The following is an 18,068-nucleotide window of genomic DNA, read 5'->3' as shown; positions in this document are numbered from 1 at the left end:
GTGTAGAGATTACCTAAAGAATTAAAACTTCAAAAAATTAAAAATTGAAAAAGACAAGCTTTGTAACAGTATTTCAAATGAGAACAATGTTATTTAATCTTGGCTGAGTGTTTACCATATGCCTGGAACCATACATTAAATGCAGTGTCTTAGTTAAACATCCCACAAACCTTAAAGTAGATATTATTACCATTTGAGTCTCGGAGAAGTTCGGTAGCTTATCTTCAAGAGCTTGCAAGTGATTGATCCAGGACTCTTATGGCATCTGCCTCAGTGCTAGGTATTTAGAAGTCACCTGGTGGCAATCTGTCGAGCAGACACAGTTGGAGGGGAGAATTATATTGTAAGAATACATGCAAAGATGTGGGGAAATGTTCACTGTACACGAAGAGAAAAAAAAAGAGGGTTAAGTAGGAGCATGTATACTCTAATTTAGGAGCATGTATACTCTACATGGGGAGAAAAGGAGAAGGGACTTCTCCTTACAATGGGGAGAAGGATCTTCTTTACTTAGTCTAATGATTCAAATGCTAATCTCGTCGAGAAACACCCTTTACAGACACATCCAGAAATAATATTTCACCAGCTCTGGACATCCCTCTGCCTGGTCAACTTGACACACAAAATTAACCGTCAGAAATGGTGTCTGACGTCCTAAAGCCTGGGTTGAGAGGGGAAGAAAGTTTGGATCATCATAAAGAGAGCGCTACGGGAAGCAGGTGAAATAGCAGCTTTTTAAAAGCCAAATCTCAAGGTCTCCTCCTAGATTTATTCTGCAAAACACCCACCGGAAGTTCTTAGTTTAAACCAGAGCATCCGAGGCACAAACCTCATCCCCTCATCCCAACACTCCCTGCAGGGCCTCAGCTTTTTATAAAACCTCAGAGCAATCAGGTGGCCTCCTAAAGCAAAAGCTTGACCCCCAGCCCAGCCTCTCTGGCAGCAACCAAAAATCTCTATCCTTCTAGGACAAATTTTTTTTTTTTTTTTTTTTTTTTTTTTTTGCAATGAACAGGAAGACAGGAATGAGAAAGGAGGAGAGAAAAAAAGAACGAGTTGGAGATAAAGCCAAAGTTTTACCGGGTTAAAGCCCAGATGCTTTCCTCCAGGTCCACTCCTCTGCAAATCACCCTGAACACGGTGGTGACTCCCCCTTTCAAACTGGCTTTTCACGCCATACAAGCCATAGATGTTCTTTGCCAAAAGCCTGAAAAAATAACGCAGTTGGAAAAAATGACAAAGAAAGAGAGGAAATTTAAATCACACATAAAACCATTCCCCATCATCCAAGCTCTTCTGGAATTTAAATCATTCTCTAGGCACTGGCATAAAACAACAACTTCCTTAGCCTCGGTCAATATAGATTTTAATCAGGCTAAATCAGAACTTAATGAAACATCTGCTGAAAGATGCGTTTTGTCTCCTGAGTCTAGTCTGCATTGTAGAAACCTCTTTTTGGCTCTCACATCAGGCCTAAAAGAGGAACCGACGCTTCCAAGTCGAGATCACCATTTTCTAGGAAAGGAAGCTTGGATATTTGCACGCTAAATGGCCTGTAAGTATGTAGACAGGACTCTGTCTCTCCCTCTCTACTCCTCCCCCAACACACATAGCTTTGTATCTCTGTGTGGCCAATGAACTTGCAGGACACACAGCTCAGGGACTCTCTCCAGCTGACTCTGCCCATCTGACTGACTTGCTAATCAGAAATTCTCTTTTACTGTGAGCAGTGACGGTGACCATTCACGGAGGGCCCACAGGGTTAGGGTTAGAAGCTACGACTGACTGCCCATCTATTTCTTGCCTTCCGTTGCCGTAACTGGTCTGCGGGTGGCATCTCAGTCCTGCCCCCAACACACCAGTTCCCTGCAACCCGGTGCGTGTACGCATGCGCACACTCCGCTTCCGGAAAACACGCTCCCCCTCCTGCCGCCCAGTGCCCACGGAGGCTCAGTCTTCCGCCCTCAGGCCTTTCTCATTCACTGCCTTTGAGGCCCTCAACTATTTTCCGGATTTCACTTACCTCTACTCAGTGCATGACCCCTGAAATCTACACCTCAAGGTTAATTTCTTGCGATTACCAGGTCAGGGTTTCCATGCGGCTCTTCTGCTGTTGTCTCCAGGGCAAAAGCATCTTACTGCAGCCCACATTATCGCTTGACTCAAAAACCTCCATACATCCCTTCCTATGCTAGACGTGCTGCTACGTGCTTCAGAGAGGTGGTTTCATTTCATCTTTGTAAGGGCTCTACCTTATCTACCAGTCAAGAAACAGGCTCGGAGGAATTGATCAGCTTAGAAGTGCAATGCATCCGACTGGAAGTACCCACTCTTCGTGATCAACGACTCTGCCACCTAATGTCCACTTTCACGAGTTCACTTACTCCCTTTATACTGTGTAATCCCATTTGTTTTTTTTTTTTTTTTAATTTTTTTTAACGTTTATTTATTTTTGAGACAGAGAGAGACAGAGCATGAATGGGGGAGGGTCAGAGAGAGAGGGAGACACAGAATCGGAAGCAGGCTCCAGGCTGTGAGCTGTCAGCACAGAGCCTGATGCGGGGCTCGAACTCACAGACAGTGAGATCATGACCCGAGCTGAAGTCGGACACTCAACCGACTGAGCCACCCAGGAGCCCCAATTCCATTTGTTTCCACGTGGCATCTGAGTCCCCCCCCCCCCCCCCCCCGCCTTTAACGCTGACTTTTATGGTTTTGTGGTTTGCAGGTCTGAAGTCTTCTTCCCCTTCCTTTCTGTGTCCCGTTTCTAGAAACACAAGTCTTCATCCTTTGGCCTCACCATGGCCTTCCTTTCACAGGGTTGTTAAGAAAACCCACTGGCATAATGCCTGGGAAAGGACATACAATCAATAAAGGTAAAGTCTAATCGCACTAGCTGGTGGTGAGCCAATCGGGTTTCCTGACTGTAAGGGAACAGACACACACAGTCTTCAGTGACCTTGACACGTCACCCCCACCTTGAAGATTTCCCTTTCCTCTTCTGTGAAGTAAGGAGGTCGGACGAAATGATACCTGTGGTTCCTTCTGATTCTAAAACTTGAAGATTCTGCTTCTTCAGAACGGATGCTATTTTCCACCTCAAGGAATGAGAGATTTTTCTGATTCAAAAAAGCCATTACATCAGACAAAGGCGATATCAATAATCTTTTAGAATTTCCCTCCTCCCTCTTTGGAGGAGGAAGTGTTTCCGTGTGTTTATTTGTGTCTCTGAAAACATAGTGATATACTATGACAGAGTGACCTGTGATGGCAAAGTTGGACATTTAATCAGAGAAACTGAATAAATTATTGTGTACAATGACATATTCCTGATTACTTTGTCCCTTGGAGCGCAAAGAATCCTGTAGTTTCTTTTTTTTTTTTTTTTAAGTTTGTTCATTTATTTTGAGAGCAAGAGTGAGAGCAGGGGTGGGGCAGAGAGACAGGGAGAGAGAGAGAATCCCAAGCAGGCTTTGCAATGTCAGCAAAAACTATGATGTGAGGCTCAATCCCACGAAACATGAGATCATGACGTGAGCCAAAATCAAGAGTAAGACACTTAACCGACTGAGCCATCCAGGCGCCCCTAGAATCCTGTAGTTTCTAAGAGACCAGTATGAAGCTATGTGGTTTCATTTATGACTTATTGTGTACTTATTTTCAAAAAGCAAACAAGTTCTATGGACTGAACTGAGTCCCCCCCCCCCCCCCCCCCAGATTTCACATATTGATAGTCTAACCTCCAATGTGACTGTATTTGGAGACAGGACTTCCAGGAGGTAATTGAGGCTTAATAAGGTCATAAGGTTGGGGTCCTAATCCTACAGAATCCTTATCCTAATCCTAGAGGATCCTTACAAGAAGAGGGAGAGACAGATCCCCCCCTGCCTCTCGTGGGAGGACACAGCAGGAAGGTGAGCACAGACAAGCCAGGAGGAGAGCTCTCAGGAAACGAATCAGCCAGCCCCCTGACCGTGACTTCCAGGCTCCAGAGCTGTGAGAAAAAATTTCTGTTGTTTAAAGCCACCCAGTCTGTGGTATTTTGTTATGGCAGCCTAAGCATGCTAAGACAGAAGTGTTATCTACAGTATAAGCCTGAGTTTTAAGCCCAGCAGCACATGCCTAAATATATATTTATAGATCTGCTATTTTTACTATTTATCCTTGGAAAAGGTCATGTCTTTGCTTATGTAGCCATAAATTTAAGAATAGTATTTTAAAACAGTATTATTCGCTACAGAAATAACGTCAGTGGGCACTTTTTCCCCCTATAAACAGAAGATAGAGTCTTTCTCTGCTGACCGAAGAAATTTTAAATTTAAATAACCAATATAATGCCAACTTGTGTGTTTTGTGCTTTCTCTTTCAGAAGGATGCCACTCAAACCTGCCAAGTAGCTGTTAAATAATAGAGCCTGCCACGGAAGGATTTCTATTGCATGGAAGCAGTCCTAGGAGGGATGTGACTGTTAGAGGCTATGTTTTGGCAGTGAGAATCAGATGTTATTCTACAGTTTTCCCCCTTCCCTTCACCTTTCTACCTTCCACACACATCCTGCAAAAAAAGGTCTTTAGAAAAAAACTCTAACAGGGGCGCCTGGGTGGCTCAGTCAGTTAAGCGTCCATCTTTGGCTCAGGTTAGGGTTAGGGTTTGTGAGTTCGAGCCCTGGGTTGGGCTCCGTGCTGACAGCTCAGAGCCTGGAGCCTGCTTCAGATTCTGTCTCCCTCTCTCTCTGCCCCTCCCCTGCTCACACTCTGTCTGTCTCTCTCTCAAAAATAAACTTACAAAAATTAAAAAAAAAAAAAAAAAGGAAAAGAAATAAAAAAGAAAAAAGTCTAACAGCACCCAAACACTACTAATATTTTTTTAAGTAAGCTCTGTGTCCAGCGTGGGGGTCGAACTCACAACCCCGAGATCAAGAGTCATGTGCTGTACTGACTGAGCCAGCCAGGGGCTCCTATTAATAATATTTGTTTCACATTTACCCATGTCTTACGTACCTAAAGCCAAGGGAATTTACATGTTCACCAAATGTCTGCCTGGGTGTTGACATGTTTGAAAGTAGTAAGTCTTCCATCCACAAAGCGCAGGACGGTTTTCAAAATGCTAGCATACTCGTTAGCTTCAGGACTTAAACCTTAAGAGCTGTCTGAAGCTGTCTGAAAACTAGGCTCAGGAAAATAAGCGGCAGGAAGACAGGGTTCCAGGAACGCCAAGCCTCGTCGAGTGTACTGGCTACGGGAACATAACAGACACAAAATTCCCCGAGCCTAGAGTAGCTAACAGGAAGAGAGCACCAAAATAAATCTCACAAATGGAAAAAGTCAAATGTGCCTGCCGTTTCTGTTTTTGGAGCTCTTACTTCCTGCATTCAGTGACACAGACTAGTTGCCATAGTTATTGTGCAATTCCTCAAACGAAGAATAGGTCATTTAAAACTTACTAGCTTTGTAATAGCATAGACTAGTGGTTTGCAAACTTTTTTGGCCTCAGGACTCCTTGACCCTCTTAAAATGATCTTAAAAACTGTTGAGGGCTCTGGAGAGCTTTTGTTGATGCGACTTCTATCTGTCCATTTTTGCTACATTAGAAAATAAGATTGAAAAAATTTTAAGTATTTTATCAATTTATCAAAAAATAACATACTGGTCTCACGTTAAACTAAACATCTCAGGGCGCCTGGGTGGTTCAGTGTCCGACTTCAGCTCAGGTCATGATCTCACGGTTTGTGGGTTTGAGTCCCTCATTGGGCGGGCTCTGTGCTGACAGCTCAAAGCCTGGAGCCTGCTTCGGATTCTGTGTCTCCCTCTTTCTCTGCCCCTTCCTCACCCTCTGTCTCTCTCTCAAAAATAAATAAACGTTAAAAAAATTTTTTTAAACTAATATCTCATTGTCATTACAACATAACTATGTTTTCCCAAACAAAACAAAACTTGGAGAGAACATTGGCATTGTTTTATAGCTTTAGAAATCTCTTGCACATCTGGCTTCAGAGATGGCTGTATTCTCCTAGAAGGCTTCTGCCTTCTAGCTGTGGTGATATCACTCACATAGCTCTGGGAAACTGCAAGCCCTGAGAGAATGAGAGTGAAAAAGTCAAATGATGGGTTCATATTTTTAATGTTTATTTTATTTATTTTGAAATGCCAGGGGAGAGGGGCAGAGACAAGGGGGAAAGAGAATCCCAAGCAGGCTCTGAGCTCTCAGCGCGGAGCCCAGCGTGGGGCTCAATCCCACCAACCTCGAGATCATGACCTGAGCCGAAATCAAGATGCTCAACTGACTGAGCCACCCAGGTGGCTCACCCACCACCTGGCCGAACACCTAATGTATTCATGGTTTTTTATAAAAATAGTCTTTGATCTTCAAGTCTGTCTGAAAGGATTTCCAGGGTCACTGGGCTATACGTTGAGAACCAGTAGAATGAACAACAGCAAACCCCTTAATTTTAAAAACACATGTTTTTAAGAATATGATATTTACTTTCCTTTATATATACAATAAACTAGACGATACTATATTGGATATATCCCTTCTAATAGGATCAGCTGAGTATTCTAGTTCTTGTCTTTCCCTTGGCTTTACAGATAATCCAGAGCCAGGAAATTCTAAACAATGAACAAGGACTCCAACCCATAGAGTCTCAGTGAGGATCCCCCGGTGAGGGCCGTGATTACCCCAGGGACTATTGCTTTTTGTGCAAACACCACACAATTACAGGAGTACACGAATGCAAGAGTGGGTTCCCCGATTAATGTGAATTCAACCAGGCACACTTAATCTTTGTACTGTGAGTTCTAACAAGTAAGATTCAATTAGGACGTCAACAGATGTGGAGACGAGAGGCTGTCCCCAACTCTCGGACTTTGGGTGCCCCAAAGAGAGGGGCAGACCTCCATATGGTGGCCAATCAGAGGCAAGAGAGGGCCTCTTTGTCTAGAACGCCAACACCCTGGTTCTTCCACCTTCTCAGATCTATCTCTGACGATGTGGGGCAGGGAAAGCTCTGAGCGCTGGCTCCGTATCACCCATCCAGTGAGAAAGGCATTCAATGTTTTGCCACATGCCACAACTGGGAAACACTCAAATGCACCATTACTTAATAGAGCAATTTAGAATGTACTGTCTTGTTTTTATTTACATCATCAGCTAAGCAAATGATAGAGATGTCACAGTCCCTCAATTCATCATTCCTCGTGAAACACCATGACCTCCCTCCCTCCCTCCTTTCTTCCCCAAATATTAATTATATACCCACTATAAATGAGGCGTTGTCATAAACAGGCCCTCATATTTTTCTGGCTACCAATTTTGTGTATTTTTAATTCGTAAATATTCTTTTTTCCTAAATGAGAGGAAAAGCATGCCCATCGTAGAAAATGTTAAATACAGTAAAGTATAAGGAAGGCAATTATAATTGCCCATAACTAATCTCTAGGGGGTAATTTTAATAAATTCTCCTAGATCCTTTTCCTGTGGTTTTACCTATTTGAGATGGTATGTGTGTGCCATTTTGTTTCCTTATTTAACGTTGGATGATAAGCAGCTTCAATATTGTTTAAAACTCATCATATGGGGCGTCTGGGTGGCTCAGGACATTGAGCGTCTGGCTCTTGATTTCAGCTCAGGTCATGATCTCACAGTCGTGAGATCGAGCCCCACGTCGAGTTCCATGCTGAATGTGAAGCCTGCTTACGATTCTCTCTCTCTTTCTCTCTCTGCTCCTCTCCCCCCCAACCTCTCTAAAATAAAGTAAAATGAAAGAGAAAAGAAGACTCATCATAAGCCTAACTTTAATGACTAAAATTGGTGGTAAATATCTCAGTGGAGAAACCTTATTTCTCATTTCAGATCTCCTTAGGATCATTTCCTTCCTGGACATGGAATTACCCATGGAAAAGTTACACTTCACAGCTTGTGTTAACATGCTGGCAAATTACTTTCCCTGACAGTGTGTCAAGATTATGCCACCCGATGAGAGGGCTCACTTCATTGTACCCTCACCAGTATTGAGGACAACGTTCATTAACACAAGATCTTTGCTAACATGATCAGTAACAGCAAAAAAATAAACAAACGAAAATGCTATCTTAAAAAAAACATTGCATGTTAGATTAATAGCAAAATAAAATCTTTAAAAGTGCAAGTAAAATTATAGAACACTTTAAATTTCTAAATTAAAAAAAAAATTTTTTTTAATCTTTATTTATTTTTGAGAGAGAGACAGAGTGTGAGCAGGGAAGGAGCAGAGAGAGAAGGACACACGGAATCCGAAGCAGGCTCCCCGCCCTGAGCTGTCGGCACAGAGCCCGACGCAGGGCTCGAACCCACAAACCGTGAGATCATGACCTGAGCCGAAGTCAGATGCTCAACTGACTGATTTACCCAGGTACCCCTAAAATTTTTTTTTAATGTTTCATTTATTTTTGAGAGAGAGAGAGACAGAGTGCGAGCGGGGGTGGGGCAAAGAGAGGGAGACACAGAACCCGAAGCAGGCTCCAGGCCCTGAGCTGACAGCACAGAGCCTGACGTGGGGCTCGAACCCACAAACCGTGAGATCATGACCTGAGCCTGAGCCGAAGTCGATGCTTAACCGACTGAGCCACCCAGGCACCCCTAGAACACTTCAAAATTGTAACATAAAAGTTGAATGAACACACTTGTGCCCAGTTTTCATTAATTCGGTGAGTGAAAGGGAGGCAGAGCTTGGATCATCCAAAAAGCCATTGGATCGAGGTTTTGGTGACAAACACCAAAACCGATTCTGATTACTTAATCAGAAGAGAAATGCCTTGGAAGGCCAGCAGGCAGCATGCCATAGAGAGGAAGACTGGAGACTTGGTTCCATCAAACAGACAGGGTAGCTTGGTTGTTGGAGTCAAAACATGTCAGACCACTTAGGACAGGCCATTTAGGACACCATTGGTATTGCCATTGGACATGCCCACCTCTCACCTCTGGCACTGCTATCTGCGGGCACAAATAACGCCATTATTTCTAAAATGTCTCCTTTTTGAGTCACCAACTCCAGATTCAAAGACCTAGATAGGAACTTCTCATGGGCTGAACTTAGGTCACATGATGGAGACAGTGAGTATTAGGCCATTTTGGCTCCCCGCCCCCACAAGTTTATTTATTTATTTATTTATTTATTTATTTATTTATTTATTTTGAAGGGGGGGAGGGGCAGAGAGAGAGGGAGAGAGAATCCCAAGCAGGGATTGGATGACAAGGGGCTCGAACACGCGAACCGTTAAAATCATAACCTGAGCGGAAACCAAGAGTTGGCCACTCAACCCACTGAGCCACGGAGGTGCCCCTGGGCCATTTTGGTTTTGGTGAGAGTTTGGGTTGTAGGTAGCAAGACCTTGATCAACGGCCACTATAAATATTTACATAAAATTCTTTGTTTCATATTTTTTCTTAGGAATCTGGTTCATCTTCTTAATCATGACTGAATTTTTAGATTGCCTAGTAGGCCATGAGATTATCTAGTCCAGAACTGCAAACTCAAATATCAGATCTTCAAATGTCAGCAGGGTAGGGCACACAAGAGTGGTCGGGACCCTGGAGGACTGGAGGGCACTATCCCCCTGTGTGAAGGGAACCTCTTGGCCCCAGCTGATGGTTGCTAGAACCTACCATGAACCAAAGATTGCCAGTTCTTCAACTTTTCATAATACGCCCAAGGTCTGAGGGTTTTTTGTGAAATTTCCTGATTTTAAAATTTGGAACCAAATTCAAAAGTAGAAAAACAATGACAGCCATCACTTTTTAAAAATCAAGGCTGACAGGGCGCTTGGGTGGCTCAGTGGGTTAAGCCTCCGGCTTCAGCTCAGGTCATGATCTCGCGGTCCGTGAGTTCGAGCCCTGCGACGGGCTCTGTGCTGACAGCTCAGAGCCTGGAGCCTGCTTCCGATTCTGTGTCTCCCTCGCTCTCTGCCCCTCCCCCGTTCATGCTCTGTCTCTCTCTGTCTCAAAAATAAATAAACGTTAAAAAAAAAAATTTGTTTTTAAAAAAATAAAAATCAAGGCTGCCTCCAAAGTCAAATCTTTACATTTCATATTCTACTGCCTTGTCTCGGCAGTCACATCTCTGTCTCGGAAATCACCTCCTACCCAAATTCCGGAGAAGTGGAACAGTGTCTGTGTTTCTTCCAGCAGTAGCCGCGTTTGCAAAACGTTTGTAAATGAACAGAATCTGCCCAGCCTGCAGAAATACCTTTTTAGTGTCTCGGATGAGAATTCACACCTTCACTTCTGCTACTTCCTAAGTGGGTAACCGGGGACAAATTACCTGTGTCCCAGGCATGGGAAAAGTTAGAAGGCCTTTCCATAGGCCGGGGCGACGACAAAATGAGATGCCATAGTTAGAGTATCTGGCGGAGTGCCAGGACCACACTTAAAACACTGCCCAAGATACTAAACAATGCCCAGGAGGTATCTTCGGGGTGCACAAAGCCAGAAGCAGAGAGCGGGGGGAGTCGGGGTGTTGCGCATAAACCCCAAGGCAGAATTCCGCACACGAGGCATAAGTGGGGTTCTCACCCACACCCCGTCCCTCTCTGACTCCGGCGCGATTTTCGAGTTTGGCGGTCGCGTCCAGCCGCCTCAGGCCGTCTGTACCCCGCAGCCTTCAAAGGCACCCCCCGGGGCCACCTGGGGTGGGGGTGGGGAGACCGACGGCGCAGCTAACGCGGGTCCCGGCGGTTCCGGGCTGGGAAGGGGACGCGCGGGGTCTCAGATGGCAGAGTGGCAGCCGGCGGTTTCCCAGTCGCGCTAGGCCCGCCGTGGGGACCCGAGGCCACCTGCGAGCTTTCTCTGCAGCGTGCGCGCGGGGGAGGGGCGGAGGCAGCGGCGGAGGCGGCACCCAGGGGCCGCGGCCGGGGAGGCCGGGACCATCGCAGTGACAGTTTCTTTCCTGCGGTGGCGGCGGCGGGGACGGCCGGCCTGCGCGTGGCTTCCCCAGGGGCCTGGTCGGCGCGGGTTCTGCGGAGCGCGACCGCCGAGGGGCACAGGAGGAGGAGGAGGGGGAGAAGGGGGAGAAGCGGGAGGAGGAGGGGGAGGGGAGGAGGGGAGAGGGGGAGCGAGGCGCGGGCCGGCGCGAGTGCAAGGAGCAGAGCCGCGCGCTGCGCGCACGAGGAGCGGGGCCGGCGCGGCCGAGGCCGGCGAGCGGGCGCTCCACGCTGGGGGCCGCGTCACCCGGCCGCAGGGCCTTCTAGCAAAAGCCACCGCGGCCCGGGCTGCAGCGGCCAGACGGATGCCAAGGCCACACGGCAGGCGCGGGGACAGCCGCCGCAGCCGCCGTCCCACGCGGGCTCCGGACCTCGGGGGGCTGCGGGTGAGTGGCCGCGCGCGCGCGTGTGAGTGTGAGCGCGCCCCGGCATGGGCGGGGGCGCAGGCGGGGGGCAGGTGCCCGCGGGCCCCTCTGCGGGGCTCGCTCGGCGGGGAGCAGGCGCGCTCTGCCGCGGCTCACTTCCTTCCTGCCGGTCCTGTGCGCGGCTCCCTGGGGGTTGCTTTCACCTTGACCGGGGAGGCAGGAAGCGGTGGCTGCCGGTGGCGGGGCGGGACTCTGGCGGTGACCTGTGCGCGTGTGCTTCTCGTTCCGACTCGGGGTGCAGCCTTGGGGAGGGTGCCGGCGTGCCGGAGGACCACCGCGCTGCTTCTGGGGTGCTCGGCGTGGGGGCTGGAAAAGCAGACCGTGACCCGCCCCTGCAGGGCGAGTGGGGCGCCTTCCTAGATGAGGTTGACTTTTATGCCATTTTCCCCTCCCCTGAATAATTCAAGCCTTAACCGAAAGCACAAAGAAGTGGATAGTCAGCTGAAACGTCATGTTCCAAAACTCTCTGAAACAACCCACAGTCCCGATCTAAGAGCCTAAGGTGCCACAATCACTGGGGGGTGGGGGGGGGTGTATTTAAGTTGTATAAGTAATGAGTAACTTAGGAAACAGAACCTCATCGAGAGGATCGAAAAAAGTCTTCTATCTGGTTGGCACTGGGGGTGGGTTGGGGACGGCTTTCTGGAAATCAGTGTCTGATGTGAGTAAAACAGACATCTTTCAACGTAAGCTCCAGTGAGCACCCTGCTTTGCAAACATCCTGCTAAACGAAGTCCTAGGTTTTAAGGCGTGTCGGGAATGATCCTGGATATCACTAGGGTGCCGTTTTAGGATCTCATGAGTCAAGGCCCGTCAAGGTCAATATGGCAGATTTGTTCTAACAGTTAAATTACACCTGGATGTTTGAGTTCCTGTTCCAAGGGGGCGGGGGTGCTTCCTTTTTCTATGGTGGTTTTACAACAGAGATTAAACCACTGTGTTCTGTTTCTTTCCAGACCTTGTTTTGGTTGGCAGTCTTACATTTGTGGGGTGGATGTTCAATTAAACTTCAAAAGTGTGCTCTGGCATTGCACTGTAGTAGGCATTGTGTAGGTGCACTAGAAAAATCTATATTTTTCATACAAGTCAGTGTCTTTGAGAAAGAGGTTCCTCTTACCATTTGCTTCATTACAGCGTCTTCATTCAAAGACACAAAATGTTGTTGCAAACCTAGAAGACGACTTGGCTGCTTGCGTCTGTCCAAGTACATATATGGCAAATTGTTGGCCTCTTGGGATATACTTGAGCTGTGATTTATGTATCAGCTGGTTCTTGGGAATTTTAAGAGCTGCGTTTTCTTATACTCCTTGCTAAAAATGCACCATTTAAGTTACCAGGCAGATGATTCTAGTCCGTTATTCATATTGACAACTTTGGGGCTAGTTTCTTGCCTGCTTTTGTGCCTGTTTCACAGGAGGCTTGGAGGGAGAGAGCACAGAACCATGGCCCCAGGGTATGTTCCGCAGAGAGGCTTCTCCTGGAGAGAAAAAGGTCTCTGGGGTTGGTTCCTGAGAAGACTGATAAAAATAATTAGAGAGTTGTTCATGCTAGCTGCCTCTTTTTACTCTCAGCACAGAGGATGTAACCGACACAGCTTGGTCGTCGTGTTCCTCCGTTAAGGACTCTTCCCAAGCCAATTTACAGCTGCAATCCGGGAAGTGAGGTTGATTTTTACAGGGAAGCAAAGCCTGGTGATTCTTGCACAAACTATGAGGGAGTAGGAGGAATGTGAGAGGTGCCCCCAAATCCCAGCTGCCTACCTGGAAGGATGCATTTATAAATTAGATCCATTTTAATCCACTGGGTTCGTGATTCTGCCCAACACTAGCATTTTTTGTCAACCCTGTGAGAGGTGTGTAAATAACTTCGGTTGAGACCAGGAGAAATGACTCACGGTCATCCTGGAGAATATTTGAATCAGCTTTTGGTCCCTAAGGCTAATGGATTACAGCTGCTCCATAAAGATTTGTTACATGAGTACCAATTCTAAAATGTGTATCTTCCCAATTTAACTGCATCATCACCTCTTCTAGTATGGATTCTTTTGAGCCATCCCTTGGCATGGATTACTAATCATTCCATCCAACTGAAGCCCAGTTGATACATTCATGTAAGAAGACTGACTTCCTCAAAGGGACTGTAAGAAACCCTCCAAACAAAACATAAACACACAGCACTGTGTTTGTACCCGTTGACCTGCTCATTCCAGCTGTCCAAACATGTCAATTGTCCGGTCGGACATGTGAGTGTACATTCAGAAGTCCTGAGTTGACATCAGAATGCTCGACTCAGGAATGATCTGGATGTAGCCACATCTAGATGTGGCTTTTGTCAGAAATTATTTGCACCTCTAAGCAAATCAGATGAACTTCTAGTACAGTCCTGTATCTCCTCATGCTAAGTGGAAAAGCCGGTTAGACATTTGGCAAGTTGCTAACTCTTCAAAGCACATGTTGTTTGATTTTTTTACATTTTAAATTAAACCCATGTTATGTTTGCCCATTGATGTGGTTGCCTTAGACACATTAATTCAGACTGCTGGTTACTTAGTAACTTGTATTTTTTTTTAATTTTTTTTTATGTTTATTTATTTTTGAGAGAGAGAGAGAGACAGAGTGTGAGCAGGCGAGGGGCAGAGAGAAAGGGAGACACAGACTCTGAAGCAGGCTCCAGGCTCTGAGCGGTCGGCACAGAGCCCGACGCGGGGCTCGAACCCACGAACTGTGGGATTATGACCTGAGCTGAAGTCGGACACTTAACCGACTGAGCCACCCAGGTGCCCCACTTAGTAACTTGTATTTATTAAAAGCAGCCCCTTGATCTAAGTACCAATAATTCATATGTTTTGATTTGCTCTAGTTAGCCTTTCAAGGTACTCTTGGAAATGGGTGCATTATATGACTTAGAGTGTTATACCTTCTTCTTCTTCTTCTTCTTTTTTTAATTATTCTGACTTTCCATCCCCAATCACTAGAGGTTTACCCTGTGGCTCATGATCTAATTTCAGGATGAAAGATTAGAAAGCTGTCTGAAATTTGCCCGGATATTAACATTATAGTGCATATTAATAATGGAACTTTTCTCTTGCCTAGCCTTCCTTTTATGTGTTTCAGTCAAGCTTGTTTCATTCTGAACAAAAATCAGATGAGATCCTTAATCGCTGAAATTTTTTTTTCTGTTGGGTGGTGTTGAAAATAAATATGTAAAATTAAAAAATAGCTCATCACTGTTCTGCAGTGACATAAACACTGCTATTCTCTGCGTACCGAAACATGGCCATTCTCATTAAGTAGTTGTTTGGGAAGCAGGCACTTGAGCACTTGAACAAGAGTTGAAAGCATGTTCCTGCCATGTCTTAGTAAGGCCCTTGAAAGCCAGGGTGTGCAATTTTGATTGGATGAGGTAGCCAATTCAAGGTAGGTTCCTTGAAAGCAGTAAGTGATGAAGGCATTCTTTCAGAAGAGTGTTTGGCACTTGAGTGGATTTGTAGAAGGGGAGGGGGTGGAATCAAGTGTCAGTAATGACGGCCTGATGGCATAGCCTCCCGGTGACACTGAGTGGAGAAGGGAAAATGCCAGGCAGTCAGACCTCATGTGCAAGAGGGACAGTGAACCTGGGCACGAGTGTGACCACCCATTTGTTCCATATCTGGTCGGTCACAGCATCCTTGAGCCCTGGTGTAACCTCGGAATCTTGCAAACATCTGGCAAATATTTATTAATAGTTATTAATAAATATTTAACATGTGCAATATGCCAGACACTGGGCAAAACCTTACGTGTGTTTTCGCAGGGACAATGGAGTAGTTAGAAGCATGGATTCTTTTTGCCATTTACCAGCTGTGTGTCCTTGGTCAAGTCACTAACTTCTCTGAGCCTCTATTTCTTCATTTTTCAATTGGGATATTAATTTCTGTCTCATAGGCTTTGGGGCAGGGTTGAGTAGATGTAAATGAAAGTGTTTAGAAGTTTCTGGCACCAAGTTAAGTGCTTTATGTGTTGCTGTTGTTATTATTAATTCATAAAACAACCTTATGGAATAGGTATCATTTTGCAGATTAAAAAACGGGGGTACAAAGAGGCGAGGGAATTGCTCAGGGTCATAGGCTGCTAAGTGGTAGAGTTGGGAGTGAAACCCAGGCAGAGACTCTGGTGCCTGCTTTCCGAACGTGTGTGTGTGTGTGTGTGTGTGTGTGTGTGTGTGTGCGTCTGTCTGTCTCCTGTAACCCATACCAGGTGCTGGGAACACTGCAGGGAGCGTGGAAAGTGGGGGCTTGTCGATGGAGACTGAGGGCTCCAGTCATTTCCACTGTGGAATTTGCCATCTCCAAAAGAGAATACATACCCAGATTGTTGCACAAAATTTTTGCTGGTTTTCCTTGATATTTTGGTATTTTGTAAATCCTGTGTTTCATTAAGTTCTTTATTTAAAATGTATATTTTTTTAATTTTTTAAATGTTTATTTAGTTTTGAGAGACAGAGAGAGACAGAGCAGGAGAGGTTTAGAGAGAGAGGGAGGACACAGAATCCGAAGCAGGCTCCAGGCTCTGAGCTCCGAGCTGTCAGCACAGAGCCCGACGTGGGGCTTGAACTCAAGAACTGCGAAACCATGGCCTGAGCCGAAGTTGGACGCTCAACAGACAGACCGAGCCATCCAGGTGCCCCTTAAGTTCTTTATTAAGCATGGTTCCAATGTGTGTTTTCACCTGTGCTTGAAATACTGGTTATTTTTGTTTCTAACAGTTAACATATGCAGTGTATATTCATTTGTTACATCTCCTTATATTCAGTGATTCTTTGCTGGAGGTAGAGAGGATAGGTCTCCTTAATATATACTATAATGTATACATGATCTATTATTTACATAATGCATAATGTGATACTGTGTGTTTGTATAATATAAGGTATATAAGCTTTATGCAATGTATATAGTATATACATCATATAGCATGTATTATATACATCTGTATATGTTATATAATATATACTATGTAATACATTATATTAAGGAGACACATTGTATACAAGGAATCACTGGGTACAAGGAGAGATGTTACAGGGGCGCTTGGGTGGTTCGGTTGGTTGAGCGTCTGAAACTCTTGGTTTCAGCTCAGGTCATGGTCTCGTGGTTTGTGGAATCGAGTCCCGCATCAGTCTCCATGCTGGCGAACCTGCTTGGGATTCTCTCTCACTCTCTCTCTCTCTGCCTTCCCCCCACTTGAACTCTCTCACTCTCTCAAAATAAATAAATAAACTTAAAAAAAAGGAGAGACATTACAAATGAGTATGTGTACATTATATAGTTGGGCAGATACCAGCATTCTGGACCACGTCTATGCCCTTCACCTCTCTCTACACTCCCAGAGTCTTGTCTCCCATTTGTGAGCCACAGTGAGTTTATAATGACATTTCATAACCATTTTTATTCAGAATATTTTATAGAATAACAGCCAAATAATTTTAGGTGTTTTTTTTTCACTTGTTGAAGTTATTATGTTTAATTAGAAGAGGCCAGATTTTAATTATAGGTGGGAAGACTGCCATAGCAACAAAGAATAAAAAATCCTTAATTTCCCCAGAGCTACTTTAGAATGGAATATGTCATCACCGATGTCAATATTTTACCATTACATTAGTCCTTGTAATTCTTTGTTCTGATAAATAACTTTCAGAAATCTGTAACTGGTATTTTTTTTCCTAGGGAGGCAAAAACTTTCCTTAGTCTTGTATAAAGTTAACAGGTACTATTTTGTTGAGGAAAAGTTTTAAATCTCATCTTAAAAGATATCATCTGTGTCCTTTGACTTAATTTTTTGTATAAATTGCACATTATTATTTAACTCAAGTTCAATTCCTTTTAAAGCGACTGTTTTTAAATTTCTTTAATGTTTGCTTATCGTTGAGAGAGAGAGAGAGAGAGCGTGAGTGGGCGAGGGGCAGAGAGAGGAAGACACAGAATTCGAAGCAGGCTCCAGGCTCAGAGCTGTCAGCACAGAGCCCGACACAGGGCTCGAACCCACAGACTGCGAGATCATGACCTGTGCCGAAATGGGACACTTAACTGACTGAGCCACCCAGGGGCCCATGAAGCAACTATTTTCAGATTTTGAGAATTTAAACCCGATCTTGAAAGAGCAAGATGGTATTTGCCACAGGCCACCACCTGTGGTCGTGATGGGCCCTGGAGGCTTCATACCCTGGATCCACCCCCGGGAGCCCGCCTGGGGTTGGAAGGAGGAACCTGCTCACTGGTACTCTGTTTCTGGCCACGCCTCCCACCCTCCTGCGTCTAGCATCTCTAGGTTGGATGGGCCTACGCAGCCCATCGGTTCCTCTACGCAGCCCACGGCCCCCAGGATGCCAAGCAAGGCAGGAGGCTGAACGAGATGCCTCGTGGCCCTGTTCCCAAGAGAGAGTCAGGGCACGCGAGAAACACGTCTTCTGAATTAAAAAAGAAAACCTCGTTAAGGATGAAAGAGTTTGAGTTTCGGTGGATTTGGTGTTTTACTGTGTAAACCTTTGCTATGCTTTTGTTGCAATGGTATCACAGAAGCTGAACCAAAGATCCCACTCAGGCTCATGCAAGAGAAAACTCTACAGGGACCTGCCAGGAATGACTCATTTTGATGGACTTGATGACTTTCTGGGTAATTTGGAAACAGGAGGCCAGCGATGACTCATCATGAAC

The 18,068-nt window shown here is 45.5% G+C and overlaps 1 protein-coding gene across 1 annotated transcript in view; it reads left to right on the top strand.

The window, feature by feature from the left end:
* Positions 1-11,063: 11,063 nt before the first annotated feature.
* STAMBPL1 (STAM binding protein like 1) overlaps positions 11,064-18,068 on the top strand; it is a 47,171-nt gene continuing 40,166 nt past the window's right edge. The window contains exon 1 of the mRNA XM_019430053.2: positions 11,064-11,341. The gene's annotated coding sequence lies outside the window, so the exon portion shown is untranslated. The remainder of the gene's footprint in view (positions 11,342-18,068) is intronic.

This window comes from Panthera pardus, unplaced genomic scaffold (genome assembly GCF_024362965.1).
Source record: "Panthera pardus isolate Hobbes unplaced genomic scaffold, ASM2436296v1 HiC_scaffold_22, whole genome shotgun sequence".
NCBI classification, from domain to species: domain Eukaryota; kingdom Metazoa; phylum Chordata; class Mammalia; order Carnivora; family Felidae; genus Panthera; species Panthera pardus.
This window is presented reverse-complemented; position numbering and strand designations above follow the sequence as displayed.